Source organism: Haliaeetus albicilla, chromosome 24 (assembly GCF_947461875.1).
Source record: "Haliaeetus albicilla chromosome 24, bHalAlb1.1, whole genome shotgun sequence".
Taxonomy (NCBI): Eukaryota; Metazoa; Chordata; class Aves; order Accipitriformes; family Accipitridae; genus Haliaeetus; species Haliaeetus albicilla.
The window spans coordinates 19,409,805-19,427,473 of NC_091506.1; the positions used below are offsets into that span (position 1 = coordinate 19,409,805).

Here is a 17,669-nt window from a genome sequence, read left to right on the forward strand (position 1 = left end):
CTAAATGCTGTGCTGGGGAGAAGCTGGAGTGTGGGCCAAATTCTTTCTCCATCACCTTGGCACAGCTTTCTTGAAGCAAAAGAAATTGCATGTGATTAGCTAAGAAAAGGATTTGGTCCCAGACATGTCTGGCTCACAGTATAGACATCTATTCCCTAGAAATAAGTTTTATAGCTAGGTGTGTGATGGGCTGTACACACAGCTGCTTAAAGCAGAGTTAGGAGCCGAGGTGGCTCCGTGTGAATGCTTGAGAAAGCCATGACGTAGAAAAGCTGTTATATAAAATGAGCGCACTCTCAGAAGCGTGATGACGCAACTGCACTAGCATGCAGCCTTTGTACACAGCCGCCATACGGGGAGCTGGTAATGGAGATCATTCCCAGCATAGATTGCCCGTGTTAGGCTTAGCCTAGTTTAAACCTCGCTGTTGTGTGGTAAATTTCCTTCTTAGTGATATTTGTTACTGCCGGTGTTTCCTGGCATGTGTGCCGACACTTGGAAAGGAGTTTCGGTGTGATACCTAGGCATGGCTGCTGCCTCTTGCAGAATCGTTTTCAAATCCAGGAGCTGGAATTACTAAAAGCAAACCCGGGATATGGCAGGAGCAGGGAGGCAGCACCGGGCAGGGGAGCTGGGGAAGCGGTGGGAGCTGCTGCTGCCAGCTGCCAGTCCAGACAGCCTGCAGCTGGGCTCATCCCCGCGCTTCCCAGCACTTAGAAAGAAGGTAAAAAGAATTCTCCAAAAAGCAGGTAAAAATAACTCTCCCGGGATTCACATGAAAAAGGAGAGGGGAATGTCTGGAGAGCTGAAGGGTCTGCACAACGCGGCCTCTTTCCCGTCATCCTTCCTCCCCTCCTCTGCCTCTCCTCCCCCGTGCCCCCCCAGCCCCGGGGGGTGAGCGAAGGCCCAGCGGTTCTAGGAAAAAGCTCCAGCCGAGTCAGCAGCCGCCAGTTCCCGGAACCGCGGCCCCGGGCGCCAGGGGACACTTCAGGGAATTCTCGCTGCCATTCCAAGGATGGCAAAAGTGCTCGTCCACTGACCTGGGGCTCCCCAGAGGCAGGGGGCAAAAGTTTGGAGTCACGCCATGGGACTGGGAAGATTATCAGAGACACAAGGGCCTGGAGATTTATGCCCCGCTCAGAAGTGTACTACAGTAAGTTGTTTGGCTTCTTGGGGGAGAGAGAGAAAGAATTTGCTACACAGGAGATACCAGTAGTGACCACAGGAATTTAGAAAAGGGATATGGAGTTAAAAGGTCAAAATTTCCCGCCATCAGTCATCATCTCCTTGGTAGGAGTTGGAGAGGGTGCCAGAAGCTCAGACAGAGATTTCAAGACCCTGAAACCTCCCACAACCACATGACCTTGAATAAATGAGAAGCAGCAAGTCGAGTTTGAGCCTGGCTTGTGCAGCTGTCCTGCACTTTCTGCTTTCCAGTGCCGTGGCTCTCATCAGGCGTTTGCCTGCTGCATGTTCCCTCCTTCCAAAGCAGGAGACAATGGGAACTTTTCTCCCAAGCCCTGCAGAGCTTCTAAGGAAAATACTCGGCATGGCACTAACAAATTAATGTTATTCTTACTGCCCTTTTACAAGATAAAATTATTTCACATGCTGCTGGCAGCCTGGGAGGAGTGAATTTCTCACGGCGCTGGACCGTAAATACATCTACATCTCCTACATGCGGTTACTGAGTTGCTCTGGGTTGACTTCAAATTAGCAGAGATTTGAGGGGAGGAAGTGGATATTGCCTTCCAAGACACTTTTATAAGTCACTGTAGCAATGCTGCAGGCTGCAGATAGTGCCTGCTTTTTCTGTTTTTGTGTAGTGCACACGTGGAAGGGTTGCTTTCCTGGAAGAGGGGATCTAACCCACTGCGAGTTGTTCAAAGAGAGGAGGCAAGGAGTCACATTTTCTGGCCTTCTCCTAGGCTAGACCAGATGGGTCCCTTAAGCCTTGGCATCATCAGTGCCCTGCATTTTATTGGGATATTATCATTCTGCACACTATTTCAAGTCTAGTCCTACTCTATGAAAAGCGCTGTGAACTCTGTTCCAGCTCTGACCCTGAGTTCTTTTGACTCGAGCTGATAACCACAGCTCTGTCACGTTGTGGTCCAGCCAGCAAGTGCATTGCCTTCTGGGGTTGTTCATTTAATGCCGTCAGCTTTCCCTTAGACATCATAGCAGATAGTTTCTTTGCTTTTACATTTACTGACTTTCTGAGGTATCGGTCAGCGCCCAAACCTCTTTCTTCCCATGTATGTATTGTGATTTTGCTTCTAGTGTCTGATCAGGCTTTCTGATGCTGCTTTTGAGCCTTTCCTCTTCTCTGTTTTTTCCTGTGTATTTTTCCACTGTGGAGAAACTTTCGTAGAATGAGAGCTAGAAAAATCTTTTCAGCTCACATATGCCCGTGGTGTGGGAAGAAGCATATGCCTGTATTTGAGGGGGAGGCAGCTGTTCTTGCTCTTCATGTAAAAGACCTTAATCGATTCACAGGATTATGCTGCTGGAGTAGCTGTGCTCATCAAAGCCATAGCAACTTCCTTGTTGCCTTTCATTTTGTTAGTCTATTAGATGTATTTGGTTTCTATGAACAACTAATTAAAATGCAGAAGAGTAGCTCTTTGTTAAGGTTTTATTAACATTTAATTTGCTTTTTAGTTTTTGGTAGGAGATCAAAAGGCTTAGCTCTTTCCTAGAAAGATAACAAAAGGGTTGCAGTGCTGTGCTAGGATAATCTCCCTCTAATAACGTCATGTGCTCTGTGAAGATGCGGGCAGAGACTGCTGCCATCGGGGGTATGTGGAAGGAAGGTGCGGTGGGGATGCGTGCCCGGTGGCCAAACCAGAACCTGGGAATCTCCCAGTACCACAGGCAGGAGCAGCTCTGCCATCTGCACTGAGAGTGTCCTTCCTCCCATGGTGTGGAGGGGGTCCTGCACCTTCTTCTTCACCTGGAAGCATCTGAAATCCTGAATTCAGGTTGTCCAGAGTCCACCCTCCCTCAACCCGTTTCCCTGTACATGGCGCTTCCTCCCTGTTGTGCTTTTATACCACAAGGGTGAGTGCTTAGCAGAGGGTGATTCCTTGTCAGCTTCTTCATGGTCTCCTGAGTTTTTGCTGGTGTGTAGTTGATGCAGGATCTGGTGAATGAGAGTGCACCCACTTAGCAGCCATCTCTCAAAGATTGCCTGTAGACTTTTCATCTGGAATCTTCCTTTTTCTCCTAACAGGTTCAGTTTCTTTTTAGTTACCTTTCTGTGTGATGTCCTTGAGGGACTGGGAGAGCAACATATTCGGGTTGTTTCTAAATGCTCTGCTTTAATGGAGTTATTCCAAGGCCTTTTGGGGTGTCTTCATTGTGCTTGAATGTAGCTAGAACAGCATAAGTAGCTTTTTCTTTCATATCTCCATTTTTCCCTCCTTCGCCAGATATTCTCCTTTTGGATGCAGGCACATGTTTAAAATACATAGGACTCCTCCTTGGTTTTGTGACTTGTTGCTTTGCTGCAGCAAAGAGACAGGATGGAGCTGAGGCAAGCCAAGAAATTCCATACCAACTTAACAAAAAGAAATCTTTATTGCTTCTCTCTCTTTCCATTGCTGCAACTGGCATGAATAGGTCCAGGTGCCAGATGTCATTATTCACTCACCTATATGCAATGTCAGCAGCTACTGCTTATGTGGATAGAACCTGCATTTCAGATGTTACTTACTGCCAAGGTAGAGGGGTTTTTTTGATGACAGAAACTTCTTGCTGCCATTGCAGATCAGCAGTAGAGTAGTAGAGCAATTATCATTTTTGTTTGTGAAGTCTTGAGTGATTTTTTGATCCATCCATTGTTGCATTTTCTATTTACGTTTCTTCTAGGAAAGGTATGGTTTGAAGTTTGCACATAACTTGTTTATTATGTGCATCTCCACAGGGTGAAAGAAGTCTCAACTTTTCCATCTGTCAGCTGTCAAACAAGCTGTGCAAAGATTCCTCAAAGTAGCTATCGATGAGTTAATTTTTTTATTAATTTCTTACCTAATCTGAAGGATAAAGATGATGTTCAGCTTGCTTCTCCTATGGTAAACTGTTATCCTAAAGCAAACGGATCCTACCCCTCCGTAAACATACAGATATATTGCTATAATACTTCCTTTGTCCTGTCAGAGAAACCCCCTCTCTTCCAGACATTAAATGCATAGTTATTTCCTGCCTGAGCAAGTTTCCTTGCAAGTGATGAGCAATGCCTGGGATTGAGAATCTGAGCATGGCAGATGCATCCTCTGCGACTTGGACTGGCTATCCATGGCACTTTGGCTAACTGAATTGTGCCACATGCTATTTTGGCTCCTAGACTAAAGCAGCTTTTGCCCTTCCTCCTCTTGGGTGTTCTCTGTGCCACATTGTCATGCCAAGAGTTGCAGTGGAAAATCCTGCTCGCTGGACTCCATGGAACCTGCAGGCTGACAGCAAGGGCTGGCGCAGCAGGGAGTTTGGAGCAGCTGGAAAGAAGTGGGAATAGTTGCAGCATAATGTTTAAAACTGTCCCTCTCTCTTTGTGGTGACCTAAGAAGGGTGCAGGAGTCATGAGACTCCCTGTTTCATTAGCCATGGGAGACACCTCTCCAATCTGAAATTAGCGCTATCATTGGAAGAGGCTTTTCCCTGCAAACTGGCTCCTGGGTGGGGTTTGGGGAAAGCCTGTGCAGATTTCTTGCCCAGCAGTGGATGGGAAGCTTCCAAAGGTATTCACAGCACCATATGGTTGCAATGTGATCTGGTGCCAATGTATTAATTCCCTCCTGATACTGCATATCTTTCCCTATTTGTTTGCCTTCTCACTTGTTAGTTTATTCTCCTATTGCATGAGATGCTCTGGGAGAAGGTCTGCTCCATCTTTATGTCCATACCTGTGACCTACAGCAGTGAGCGACCTGTTCTCTTTTTAAAGTCTGGAGAAATGTTTGCATATTCTAACAAGTCATGTTGCAGAGATGCTCAAACTGGAGGTAAGCTGAGCTTCTGTGTCCAATCAGTACACAGCCATGGTGACACTAGCTTGGGTCCCAAGTGCAGCGTAGCTCTCTGCAGGATCCTGTGTCCCCAAGCTTGTAAAACTGTGGCTGGTGCCTGATGAGTGCCTTCCAATTCAGCCCCATGTGTGCTCTGGTCCCTTCTGAGATAGCCTTCCACTTCTGAGTGCGATTGTAAAGAGTATAGGTGGGATTGCATGGGGTCATCTTGTATATCCCAGTGTTCTATCCCCTCGTGCTTTTTAGGTAATCAAAGTATGACTCTCCCAACCTTGCAGTGCTCTATGTCCTTGTAACATCAGAATTAATTTCAGAACCTCAGTGCAGCAGGAAGATAGGTTGCTTTACGAGTCATTACAGTACAGAGAGGGCAACTGGAGCTCTACAAATAAAGAGTGTGTGCTCAGTGTCCTTGGCCTTACTTCCACTACTTTGGTGTGCTAATCACTGCTAATGGGTTTGCATAGTGAATAGCAATTCCTGTCACATAATGAATTCTGAGTAATTTTTTGCCCCACAGCTCACACTGAAAAGTGTGCATAAAACTGCCATCTTACCACTTTTCTGGGCATTGATCCCCAAACCGAGACACCCCTTTGACAGGGTGCAAGGTGCAGGCCAGGTGTGGGTCTTGTGTCCCTTCCAGACACCAGGGAAAGTCTATCATCAGCTTTGTGTGGTTCCCTAAACGATATTTCCAGCTGATCCTGTGCCTAGCGTCTTGCCCTCCAGGTTTTCTGTGTTTCATAGAATTTGCCCTTAGAGCAAAGTGGTGGGTGTTGGTTGGGGTTTTTTATTACTTTTATTTTTTGTTTTTAATAAAACATGTTCAATTAGCTTCCTTAGAAAAACCTCCCTCAGTCCTCTGATTGGGTGTTTGGCAGAGGAGGGACTGCTGTCAGCATGTCTGAGTTCCTGGAAGAGCTGAAGTGCAATGAAAATGACCCCAGGGAGCAATGGGCTTTCCACAGAAACCTGACAGTCTGGGGGAGGGCTGACTGAGACTGGATGGTTTTAAGAGCTCATTTAGTTTCCTTTCTGCAGCCTGACAGAGAAATGGAGGCAGTGATAGTGCTACACACAGCTTCAATCACATCATTCATCAGGGTGCTGCACATTCCTGCAGCATCGTGCACGGTAAAGGCACTGGGCCATCCTTCTGTGGTTTTTCTGTGTGCCACACGGCACCCTGCAGGTACTGTCAGCATCCTTCTCATTTCTAGAGACCCAAAAGCTCAGCAGATCTTGTCCACTCCTTATTTTCACTATAGGTTTTTAATTCTAGCTCTTACTCCCATTTGTATGAAGTTTTCCTTCACCTTTCAGTATTTTACTTGCACTCACTGTACTTGCCTCTACTTTTAAAGAAGCAAACATGAATTGCAAGTTTCATAGCTGTGATTTGATCTTTTCCTTGGCTTGTACTTCTGAGCTGAACTGGTGATAGGGTCTGTTCTCATCTTTTTGGATCATTGTCATCCCACAGATGTTCTGGTATTTACAGAATGACTTCAAGCTTGCATCTTCTTTTATCTAGACCAAATGCCTTTTGCCTAGTGTTTGAGGACATTCAGGGAAGAAGGGAAAAACACTACCTCAGTCCTTACAGCAGAGGTCTAAGGGAATTAACATGAAATGAAAAATCTGCCCATGCTACAATCTGGAAATAAGACAGCAGTGGAAAGGAAAGGTCTGGAAGTTGCTTTCCACCCCAGCTTGCTTGCCTTTGAGTGCAGAGAGCAGTGTCCTCTGGGTGCAGCCTGAGATGTGAGCAAGCAGGGGAAGGTGCTTCTGCTTTGGTGCTGTCAGACAAAGTGCTGTGTAGGAAAATGCATGCACCTGCTTTGCATGAGAGCAGTCTTGATTGCTGTGTGTTGCGTAGCAGGAAGACAGCAAACCTTTGGAGCCTACGGAACTCAACTGCCTTGAGTTCAGGAGCTTGACTTCATCAAGAAGTCAGCGCACTAAGCCAGTGCATGGATTTGTAGTGTGCTTGCTGTTCTCTGTGTACTCGCAGTGTCTTCCAAGAGGTCGATTTTATGTAACTTACTAACTCACTGAAATGATTTCATTACTTTGTGTCTGAAACTGAGACCGTGGGGCACTTGGAGTACTCTGACAGTGCAGGGTTATGCCATTCTCCTGCAGGTTCTGCCAGGCTCTGAGCATGACAAACTATTGCCCTGAAAAGTAACCCACTCAGGATTTATTCCCACTCCTGTAGTGTAGGGTGAGCATCATCTTAGACTGTAGGCTCTGTTGGCACCAAGATCTAAATTGTTTTCTTGCCTGCACAGGTGGTTCTTCAAAGTTTAAGTAGAAGAAAGAGGCATGCTGCTATTGATGTTATGCTTGATCTGTGGATGGATCCTGCTCAACCAGCAGCAAATATGATTCTGCTTCTTGGATAGTGAAAAGTCAGAAACAGCTCTGCTTTCGTTTCCCACCCTAGGATGTGTGAGCAGCCCAGTAACATCACTTTCCCCCAATGGCTCCTCCATTCCCACATCAAAGCCTTTTCTTAGGCTGTCTGCAGTCACTGCTGCACATAGCGGGTGTGACTGCCCTTTCACATACACTTCCATAGCTTAGGTGACTTAGCTGGGACCTGCACCACATTTACCACAATATGGGAGGAAAATCAAGTCCAAAGTATTGTGCATAGGTTACAGAATGTTAGTGCACCATATGAAAGAGGCAAAAAGTACTTTTCCAAGCAGGGGAGGTTGAATACAATTAAAAAAATTATCTTTCCAAGCTCCTTTGGTCTGCTTTGGAGACTCAAACAAATAAGTGTACACATAACAAAAGTACTTGACATTTAACAGCACAGGGAAATGAAACTAATCAGATATGGTGTATGAAGACAGCAGGAGGGAAATGCTCTTTTGTAGTTGGTTTCTCTCCAAGCAAATCATCTTAGTAATCTTCTGTTAAGCAAACACAGGGTGGAATAGGTGTTTGTCATAAGAAGGGTGTAGCTAGATGTAATTAGTAACAGAATCCAACTTCCCATGAAAAGCTTATTAGCTGACGTGAGGAGTCAGACCTGTTCAGGTACTTTAATGTTACACTGCTCCTGCTAAATCAGAGTGAGTTTCCAAAGAGCAACTGTGATTCATCACAGTCAGCAGGGAGCTACCCACCACCACGATGGGGAAAGGGTGGGCTGTCTTCAGCACTCAGGCAAGCAGAGTGCTTGCGTTTGTGCAAGAGCAATAAAAATACAGGGTGCGAGCTGTCAGACGAGAGGTCAAGTCTGGGTGTTTTCCATTTGAGAGGGAAAGGACCAAGGGAAGACCTTATATGGTTAGGAGCCCAAGAGACGGCTTTACTTCCTGAGCTTATAAAGCCAGGGTTAGAAATGTTTTGGGTTTTTTTCTCTGCATGGTGATATGCAGTTGGTTGCCCTAGGGACAAGAGAAAATGTTTAAGTCACTTGTGCTTTCCTTTATCGTCCCACCAATCTGATGGACTTGTCTCTTCTCTGGCAGTGCTGGGAAGAAGGGAGGTTGGGCTACTTACAAATAGTTGTCGCTAGGATTTGAGGCAGCATTGCAGAGGGCGAGAGAAAGTCACCTTTGTACAGAATAGCTTTGGGCCTGACTTTCTTTTTGTTAAGGTTACTTGTATCGGTGTGACCTCAGCAGAGGCGGTAGCGCAGAGAACCAACCCCTTTGTGCGCTGGCCGTAATCATTTCTCCAGAATTGTTTTTGAGGTTGTTTTTAAATTGCACTGCAGGAGACTCTTCAGGCTTGGGTAGAGCTGCGTTAATTTTGGTGACGGGCTTTTTGCCCGTTGTTGGTAAAGGGCATTCCCGTTGCGGCGGTTCCCAGCCAGGCGCGTGGCCCGGGGCTCTGTGCGAGGATTCGAGCGGAGGTTTTAGGACAGAGAAGAAGGGCCGGGGGACTTGACCTCGGGTTGGTCCCCTGTGCCCCTCACCAGGGGACCCCCCCAGGCCACGGGCAGCCCTTGTCTCTGCGCCGCGGCGCGTAAATCCACTGACGAACGTGAAGTGTCGACGTAGTCCTGTGTCATCTCTGGGGATAAAGGGATGATTTGAACACCTCCCCTGTTCTTGGGTTGTTCAGAGGATTTTCAGTAAGGTGCAAAGGATTACTTTTAGCTTAAGATGGCAGTAGGAACTGCCGGATAGCTAGAGTAACTGGTTAAGTGAACACAGCTATGGTCTGTCTGGTATGAATTTGACATAGAAGAAATGACCTACTTTCTGCAGAGAGCGCTGTTATTTTAAAACAGGCGTTAAATTGTTACTTGGTAACTGTGTAGGGTTTGAAGTACCTTTAATAGTCCCACTTTGTCCTCAGCTGCTGAGTTTTGTAGCTGCCTTTGTGTGTCTCAAGGTCAGGCAGGTCACCACTGATAACTTTGTATTGCTCAGATATTTTCTGATGACGTGGAAGCAGATCACCAGTACAGGAAACAGAAAGGAGGAATGACACGAAAACTCCACTCATCCAGGCACTTCTGTCAAGTATCATGTAGGAGACGTACATTCAGTCCTTGTGTCCTCAGCCTTTTAGGTCCTGCCTTCCCACTGGAAACCATGGAGAGGACACACAGAGTCCCAATATCTCGCTGCCTCAGACAACAGAAGAGGAAACTTCTTTTGTCTGCCAGTTTTCCTTATGTTCCCTGAATGTGCACATTGTTCAGCTGGGAAAGGAGGAGAAAAACAGATAAAAAAAAAAGGTTGCTGGGGTTCATAGATTTAAATAATAATAATAAAAAAAAAATCCAGAGACTTTTCTATGTAGATTGTTGATGTCTGCCATTTTGCTATACTGACTCCATTGCTTTAACTATTTACAGGTTTGCTAATATCTGTGTACCACCATCCTTTTCCTTGTTGGTGTTAGAAAGTATCACAGCCATGATTCTTTCAGAGTAGGGGCAAGTTAAGAGGTTTGTGTGCATGGAGTAAGACTTCAGAACATGTTTTGTGTTGGATTTTTCACAGAATCGTCTTAGCATACATACTGAAGCTGAGGTTTAGAAACTGGGGCTGAAAGATGGAGCTGAAGAGAGCCTATGTGAACAATATTTGATCACTAGCATTCTTCACACTAACACACATGTATGATTTTGGGGGTGTCTTCCAAAGTAATGAGCTGGGCTCTTTCTTCGGCAATGGTTCCAACTGGCATGAAAGCCTAATGACAGAGATGGTAAAGGGCCTGTTTTTTCCCCTTTTCCTTTGTTTGATACTGTAACATGTAAATCTCATTTGACTTCCTCTCCCTTTGCATCAAAAGATTGTCTCTACAAGGCAAAGATACATGTAAAATCAGTGTTCCCTGACATAATTTGAAGTGCTTCCTTTTGTAGGCTTTAATTGTCAATTGCCTCCAAAACAGCATTGCTGGGCTGATTATACAAGTCATAGGAAGGCTTGAAGGCAAGCGTAAAAAAAATAAATTCCTTTATCCTTTGGTTTCCTGTGATACCGTCTTTTGAAGTGCCTGACTTAGAAAGCAAACATACTGGAACAGCAAGGCATAGGGAATATTTATATCTCTGTAGCTGGTCAAGGTAAACCCTATGAGGAGTGTTGACCTCAGCTAGCTACGTCATCCAGTATTAGTTGGGTCGTTACATGAGATAGCTGGCTACCTAGAATCCACCAGTGTCCATAACACGTTCCCTTTTCATTAAGTTATTTGTTTTGTAAATAACTGCAGAGGGAATTTTGAGAGCTTCGTGTTTCTGCTCCAGTAAGAATTAATGATGCTAGGATAACTATAGGATATACAGCATTTGCCGTAAGCCTTTGGGCTTTTAATTCCACCTAAGTAACAGGCTGAAGAGGGATGCTGGCTGCTCTTGCTGGGGGAATGGGAAGAGATAATTAAGAAACAGCTTCTTTGACAGTTACCTATTTCCCTTAACCCAAGCATAAGAAGAGAATGTTTCTTTGGCTCACAGGAAAAGGATTGTCCTTGGTTTAAGAAGCTCTTTGATGGAAGTATTGCTTTTCCGTCACCTAATTCCTTTAAGAAATGCTGAGACAAAGAAGGTGATTATTAGAGTAATAACAGGCCAAAAGGAAAATACAAAATAAACTGAAAAAGTAATGTACAAAATCCTGCTTGTTGTCTCCTGCAAACGGGGCAAGAAGCATAAGCAAGATAATATATTTATTTTTATTGTTTATTAGTCAAGTAGGACTGGATTGATAACATGTGGCAAGGGTTATCTCCTTGTGTTATAGAGTGGACCGTCTCTTTCTGAACTCACCTCTCTTCTCACCCAAGACTGAGTGGAGTATTTCCCCTTCCAGTAGTTGTGATGGACCCTCTCTTCGAAACCATGATTTATATGAAGAAGTAATACCAACATGATGTTCAATCCATATTTTCTGTCAAATTCTGCTAATACACTTTTACGTTAGGAAACAACAGAAGCCAGCATGTGACATTTTCACTTACTACACAAGTCTGTGTCACACTGTGACTTGACACTAACGTGAGTTATTTTGTTTTCAGCTGTGTACCTGATTTGTACTGTTTTGTGTAATAAAGGCTTATCTTTTCAGATAAGACAGACTGCGTTATACAGCCAGGCAGTAGAGAGCTAAGGGATGTAAAAAATAATAGCCTTCAGGTACCTTCTTCACACGGCACATCTGAACAAGAGGGACCCACATACCAGGGTGCGTGCAGATCTGGCTTGTCCCTGCCTGAGACACAGATTGGCAAGGCACGGTGAAATTCTTCCCTTAACCCAGAGCCAAGCTAGAAGGTTATATGCAGCCTGGGGGTGCATGAGTATGTCATATGGAAAATGGTGTGGATGAAGAGAGATGGACTGAATCGAGTAACAGGCAGCTGTGGGAGTGGCATACCAGTCTGGTTTGTGTCATCTGAGTGGTCTACACTGAAAGTGGAAAGTGCAGCTATTCACTTTGTAAGAGAATCAATGACTTGTGGAGCAAAATGTTTCCCCACAACCTTAATGACCAAACTCTTCCTCCCAGCTAATTTTCAGTATGCTGGGGCGCTGAGGTTATTACAACATTCGCACACTCTTGCTTGGAACTGCTGTTTGTGAATACCCCTAAGTCAGCAGCCTGGCAGGTCACAATAACCCCACTCCTCACTCCTAAGGATTTGATCAGCAAGAAAAGGTTTTGCATGCACAAGGAAGCCTTCAATCTCCTATATTCTTGGAATGAAAAGAGTAATATGGAGTCCCCATGTTGGCCCCATGGGGACCATTCAGCACCCAGCTGATCCACCTCATTGCAGCAGTCGTGCAGTGCTATTTTGTACGTGTTCTTTCCAAAATGTTGCCCCGCACCTCTCAGCCAAGATGACTTTCATAGCACAGAACTGGAGGGAAGGGAATTAAAGAGGGGTGAACTGCAAAGAGTCTTAAAAGAATGTAAGGAGTATTCCAAAACCAAAGGCTTAGAAGAGAGGGAGGTATTTTAAAAAAGAGTTATGGAGATTTTCCAAAAAGTTCCCTGGAAATAATATTAGGTCATGTTTTAGGCTTTTTCAGATTTACATTGTAATCATAACACCACCTTTTATTACTACTTAACACTTTCAGACAGGTGCAGACAAATAGCATGTGCACCATGCAACATGTTTCTTCAACATATTTACAGGCTTGGAGGTAGTGTTTTGAACTCTGCCTCTGCAGTGTTTGGCAATGACTGCGATGGCACTTGCATGATGGGAAGAATCATTGCCAAGTTGGGTAACTTCTGACAAGTATAAACACAGCTCTGCCTTCTGTAAACTAGATTTCAAACCATATTGCTCTTCTAAGGAAGAGACAGTCCTGACATTAAAGACTGTGCAGTCTCTCTGATCAGCTATTAAATCTCTCTGCTGGTTTGCACTGAGTGAGCCTATGAAGAACAAGCAGCAAGGGACAGCTGGATGGGATGGGCATCCCAGGAGCTTAGCACTGGGTCTTGCTGTCTCTTTGTCACAAATATAACCCAGATCTGTTGTCCTTAGGACTTGTCATCACTGAAAGCTCTGTCTTAGCCAATGTGAAGTGAGTTTGCTGAGATCAATCCACATTTGTCTGCTCAGTTTTCCATGGACTAATGTTTACATCCCTAAGTGGCACTGCAGATGTTCTGACTGGCATATTTGTAGGTGAATTCAAGTGAACCTAGAACTTAACTGTACAATGCAAGATGAGCTTTCCTTTTGCTTTTAAAAAAGAAATGACCAGACTAGGGTTTATGCATGCTGGTGGGACAGTGTGTGAAGGAAGAGTTTTCTTGTGTTAAGTAAGCTGCACTTCAGTGTAACAGTTTCCTTTCATGACAAATAAGTGTCAGAATTACACCAGGGATAAAATCCTTGTCTGTAAAACTAGGAATATTAAGTGGACCAAATTCAGCCCTGAAGTAAATGAATTCCTGTCATGCTCAACAGGAAACAAACCTGGATTTAGCCCATTTTGTTTTACAGGTTTCATAGGCAGGGCTGTATCAGTAAGAGCAGCACTTCTCCGACAGCTGCAATTGGAAAAGTTGCAGCGTTTCTTCTAGATCAAGGCAATCACATGATGGAGTTACGCAGACTGCCAGGCTGGAGTCCAAGAAAATCAAGTCCTGGCTGAGCTCTGCCACTGATTTTTGGTTGACCAGCTCTTCCTTTGTCCTTCCATCTGGCATATTTATATCATAGGTTTTTGAGAAATACCAAGTCTTTGATTATATGTTTGGACAATCTAATGCTGCGGTAGCCAGTATTATTTCAAGTTTTTATTGTCACTGTAGTTGCACGGGGGGTACATTAGAGCAAATGCCTTTCCTGCGTAGATAGAGTGGTCTCTTAAAATAGCTATTTTTACAAAAATCGATATTGTATTCATTTTTGCAACTCAAAGCTGAGCTGCTGTGAAGTGCAGTTACACTGCATTTAGGAAGCAATGGCTTCCAGGAGAAAACCCTTGCCAGTAAGGTCTGAGAAAGAGGAGCAAAAGGGTGAGAGTAATTCCTGTTCACAGAGGGAAACCCTTTTCTGAAAATCTAGGTTGGTATGTCAGACTGGGAGCAGTTCTGACTGAATACTTTCCTGTGATGGGGCAGGCTGCTTTCTCTGGGGTCTGGTCTTTTCGATATTTAAATTGTTCAGATGATGATTTTGCAAGAATGCAAGACCGGCTCTGTGTGGAGCTGACCTGTGGGCCATCTAGCCCAGCAACCTGTCTCCAGCTGTGACCACTACCACAGCTGATTAAAAGGAAATTGCAAGGACCAAGCTACCAATGATTTGCGGTAAAATTTCCTTTTTCATTGAGTCTCATCTTTAATGAATATTAGCTAAAGTCCTGAAGCTTTGTTGTATTCCCTCCCCTTTACCAATCCAAAAAGCCCTCTAAATTATTATGTTAAGATTAATTGTTATTATGTAAAACCCAAATTGTAGTTTACTTACTTTTCATAGTTTCCTTTTGAAGTTTAATGCCCAGGCTAACAGTGAAGCTGTTAAAATGATTTTTTTTCTATCATCTGGTCTACATTTTGCCTACCAGTAGCCTTTTCCTCTGAACAATATAATTTTTTTTCAAGTTAAAAAAAAAACACTAGTTCTTGCTAAAATTTGGAAGACTATGTTTTTGTACACCCATTGGTCTATGTGATGTGAATCCTGAAAGACTGTAATCTAATTTTATTCCTAGGCCCACTTAGTCATTTTTCTTTAAACTTGTTTTTCTGATGTATAGCGGAGGTGATGATGGATGTCTGATTGATGTTGCAGCACTATGCCTGCTCCCGAGGGCCACTTGCCTTACTTGTTTGTGCAGTGCGTAGCAGAAGCCACACGAACATTGTGTTTCTCAGGAAGTATAAGTGGAAGATCAAAATGGAGTTCACATGAGGCAGCATTAGCCTCCAGATAAAACCATGCCTCCACGCATTCCTATTCCCTGACACTCTGGCACCCGTGATTATAAAATATATAAATAGGCAGGACTGGGCGTGGGCAGAAAATACACATGTCTCAAAAGAAATTAGTCTGATTCTGAACGTGTTATCAACGCACTTAGCAACTGCATAGTCCTCTTTTTGCTATCGTGCCGTTAAGCAATACTGGCAGGACTGGGTTCCCTTGTACTCCCTCTTAAAAATTCGATGCTAGGTTGCTGTGAACAGAAAAAGGTAAGAAGATGAATGTTTCTGCCCAAGGTCAGGGCAGATGTCTTTAAATAATATCTCATTTTTACCTTTGGCTGGTTTGTTTCATAAGGAGCTGCCTAGTCTGGTGGGTTTTTCTTTCATTTTCTCCTGTGAATGATAGGTGGGGTTCACTGAAAATGAGATGGACGTTGTGACAATGCTGCTAGGAATTGAGTTGGAAGATACTACTTGGCATCCAAAGTTGCTCTGGCACATCTTCACTGGATATTGCTTTACCCCCTGCTCCAGACCTTTGGACTGCTAATGAGTTCAGGGGTGGGGAAGAGGATAGTGCATTTCTCTGAGGATTGCAAGTGTTTCAGCCGTCATTAGGGAAAGACAGGAAAGGACTGTGAAAATTGGCTTTTGATAGATTTGAATGTGAGAACATGATTTGGCAGAGCAGAAGAGCTATATATACAGTGCCCCGTTAATTTTGATTTTAATTTTCTTATTTTCATAGATAGCAAGTAAGACTGACAATGGAATTTGGACAAGAAATGCCATGTAATACATTGATTGCTTGAAACACCTGACCATGTCTGTTGTAAGAGAATTAAATACACACTGCTGATTCACTTCATTTCTTGCTGGTTCATCTGGCTTGGGCTAAGGGAAGTTGTGCACTTGAGAGTATCATCTGGGGAAAGGTGTAAGATTTCAGTAAGTTTGAGAGGATAGGAACATGTGCACATAAATGTTTTTTGTTTTTTTTCCTTGCATATGTTCCTGTTTCAGAAGGCTGATTATTTAAGACAGAAAATGATACCATATGTGCCTGACAAACTGCAGGGTATTTCTGCTGTGGCAGTGAGCCATGTTAGCATGGTTTCCGTCATAGACTGAGATTTCTATTCCCTATCCTACAGTCTGCTTTTCAGACTGTCAGTGAGGGCTCCACGTCCACATGGCTATCTGTAGTGAGAAACTGCGAAGCAAGAGAGAATCCTACCAAATGGTCCTGCCTTGGTTCAGCAAACTATACAGGTGTTGCTGGGAGGGGTGTTGCAGCTGTACTTCAATGATTATAAAGGTCAGTCTGCATTTCCACGAATGTTCCTGTTTCCAGTGATGTGGAACTCAATTGTAAAAATCGGTTCAGCTTGCACGGAGGTTTGGCACAGGAGTTCTCAGAACACGAACCTGTTTGCTTTAACAAAATGTGCTGAAGATGCAGGAGTGGGAGTCATTAAGATAACAGCTGATGCAGTAAAACCATGTGTGACTGGAGTTATGTATTGGCTTGACTCATGCCAATCGTTTCTGCCTTCAGTCTGCGGAAAGTGAGCCACGGGGTTTCATATATGTAGCTAAGGGAAGAGTTCAGCCCAGCTAAGAAATTAAGAAATTACTTAATAATGTGTCAGAAATGCTGCATCTTTCTTTTCAGTATCTTCCAGGATTGTCAAAGTTCCCTTTTAAAGACGGATGCAGCTTTTCCTTCCTGTTGTTTTCATTTTTCCACTTACTTTGATTGTGTTTTGTTTCTACCCCGTCTAGCTCACTTTCCAGATTTCCTGTAAAACCAAGAGGGACGTGATTGTTTTTGTTAAACAACTAAAATGGGAGCCGATTATTCCATTGCCAGCATTTCCTGGTTGGTGTGCCATGGAAATCTACCCACAGACTCATGTTGGTGAGGTTGTGGAAACAATGTTTGCTAGCGAATGCCAACCCCATGACTGGCATAGGAAGGACAGCATGTGCTTTAGGAATATTTTAAAGCAGTATTTTGAACTTTGAAGTCAGTGGATTCAGAAAGGGAGAATGATGGAGAGGAACTAGTTGAGCTTCTGTTTTTTTCTGAGTGTATTTTATTGTTTCCAGTGGTTGAGAGCATGCCGTGCCTTGCTTTGGGCAGGACTGTGGCATGAGCATCTCTCCTGGGAAGTGAGTGCAGAGGGACCACAGTGGAGTCAGGTACCAGTAGTGGGGTTCCCTTGGTGTATTCCCTGCATTTCACAGAGGCAGGACAGAAGGGGTGGCCTGTCTCCTTCTGACACCATAGGGCAGATCCACCTCCCTGGTGGTTTCCCTACCTGCTGTGTCTGGCGTGTGAGGTGATGAGAAGGGGAAAGGGTGCTGGGCCAGACTGCAAATACAGGGAGGCTGAGGCCCAGCGGCAGCAGAACATGGGGAAAAAGCTGATGCTGTGAGTCTCCCATCCGAAGCATGGTCTGCCTTTCATGAACTCGTCTTTGAACGCTACCGTGAGCATAATTTTTCTTTGGGGCAAACTTGAAGCCTGCTGTAAACCAGTTGCCAAACTTCCAGCTATGTTCCATTTCCTTTCCCCTAGATTGTAATGGTTTTCTATGGCGCACAGAAGCAATAGAAAAATGACTCCTGTGTTTTTTTTTACACCATTAAAGAACGTTCCTTCAGCCCTTGGTAACTTGGGACTTGGAGTCTGCCGCTGCTTGTCTGTGTGCGGCAGAAACCAGGCCCACACTAATGATGATTTTGGTGT

At 44.3% G+C, this 17,669-nt stretch overlaps 1 long non-coding RNA gene across 1 annotated transcript in view; it reads left to right on the forward strand.

Annotated features, from left to right (window-relative positions):
* Window positions 1-17,669, forward strand: part of LOC138681765 (uncharacterized) — a 56,661-nt gene that overhangs the window by 33,516 nt on the left and 5,476 nt on the right. The window lies entirely within an intron of this gene.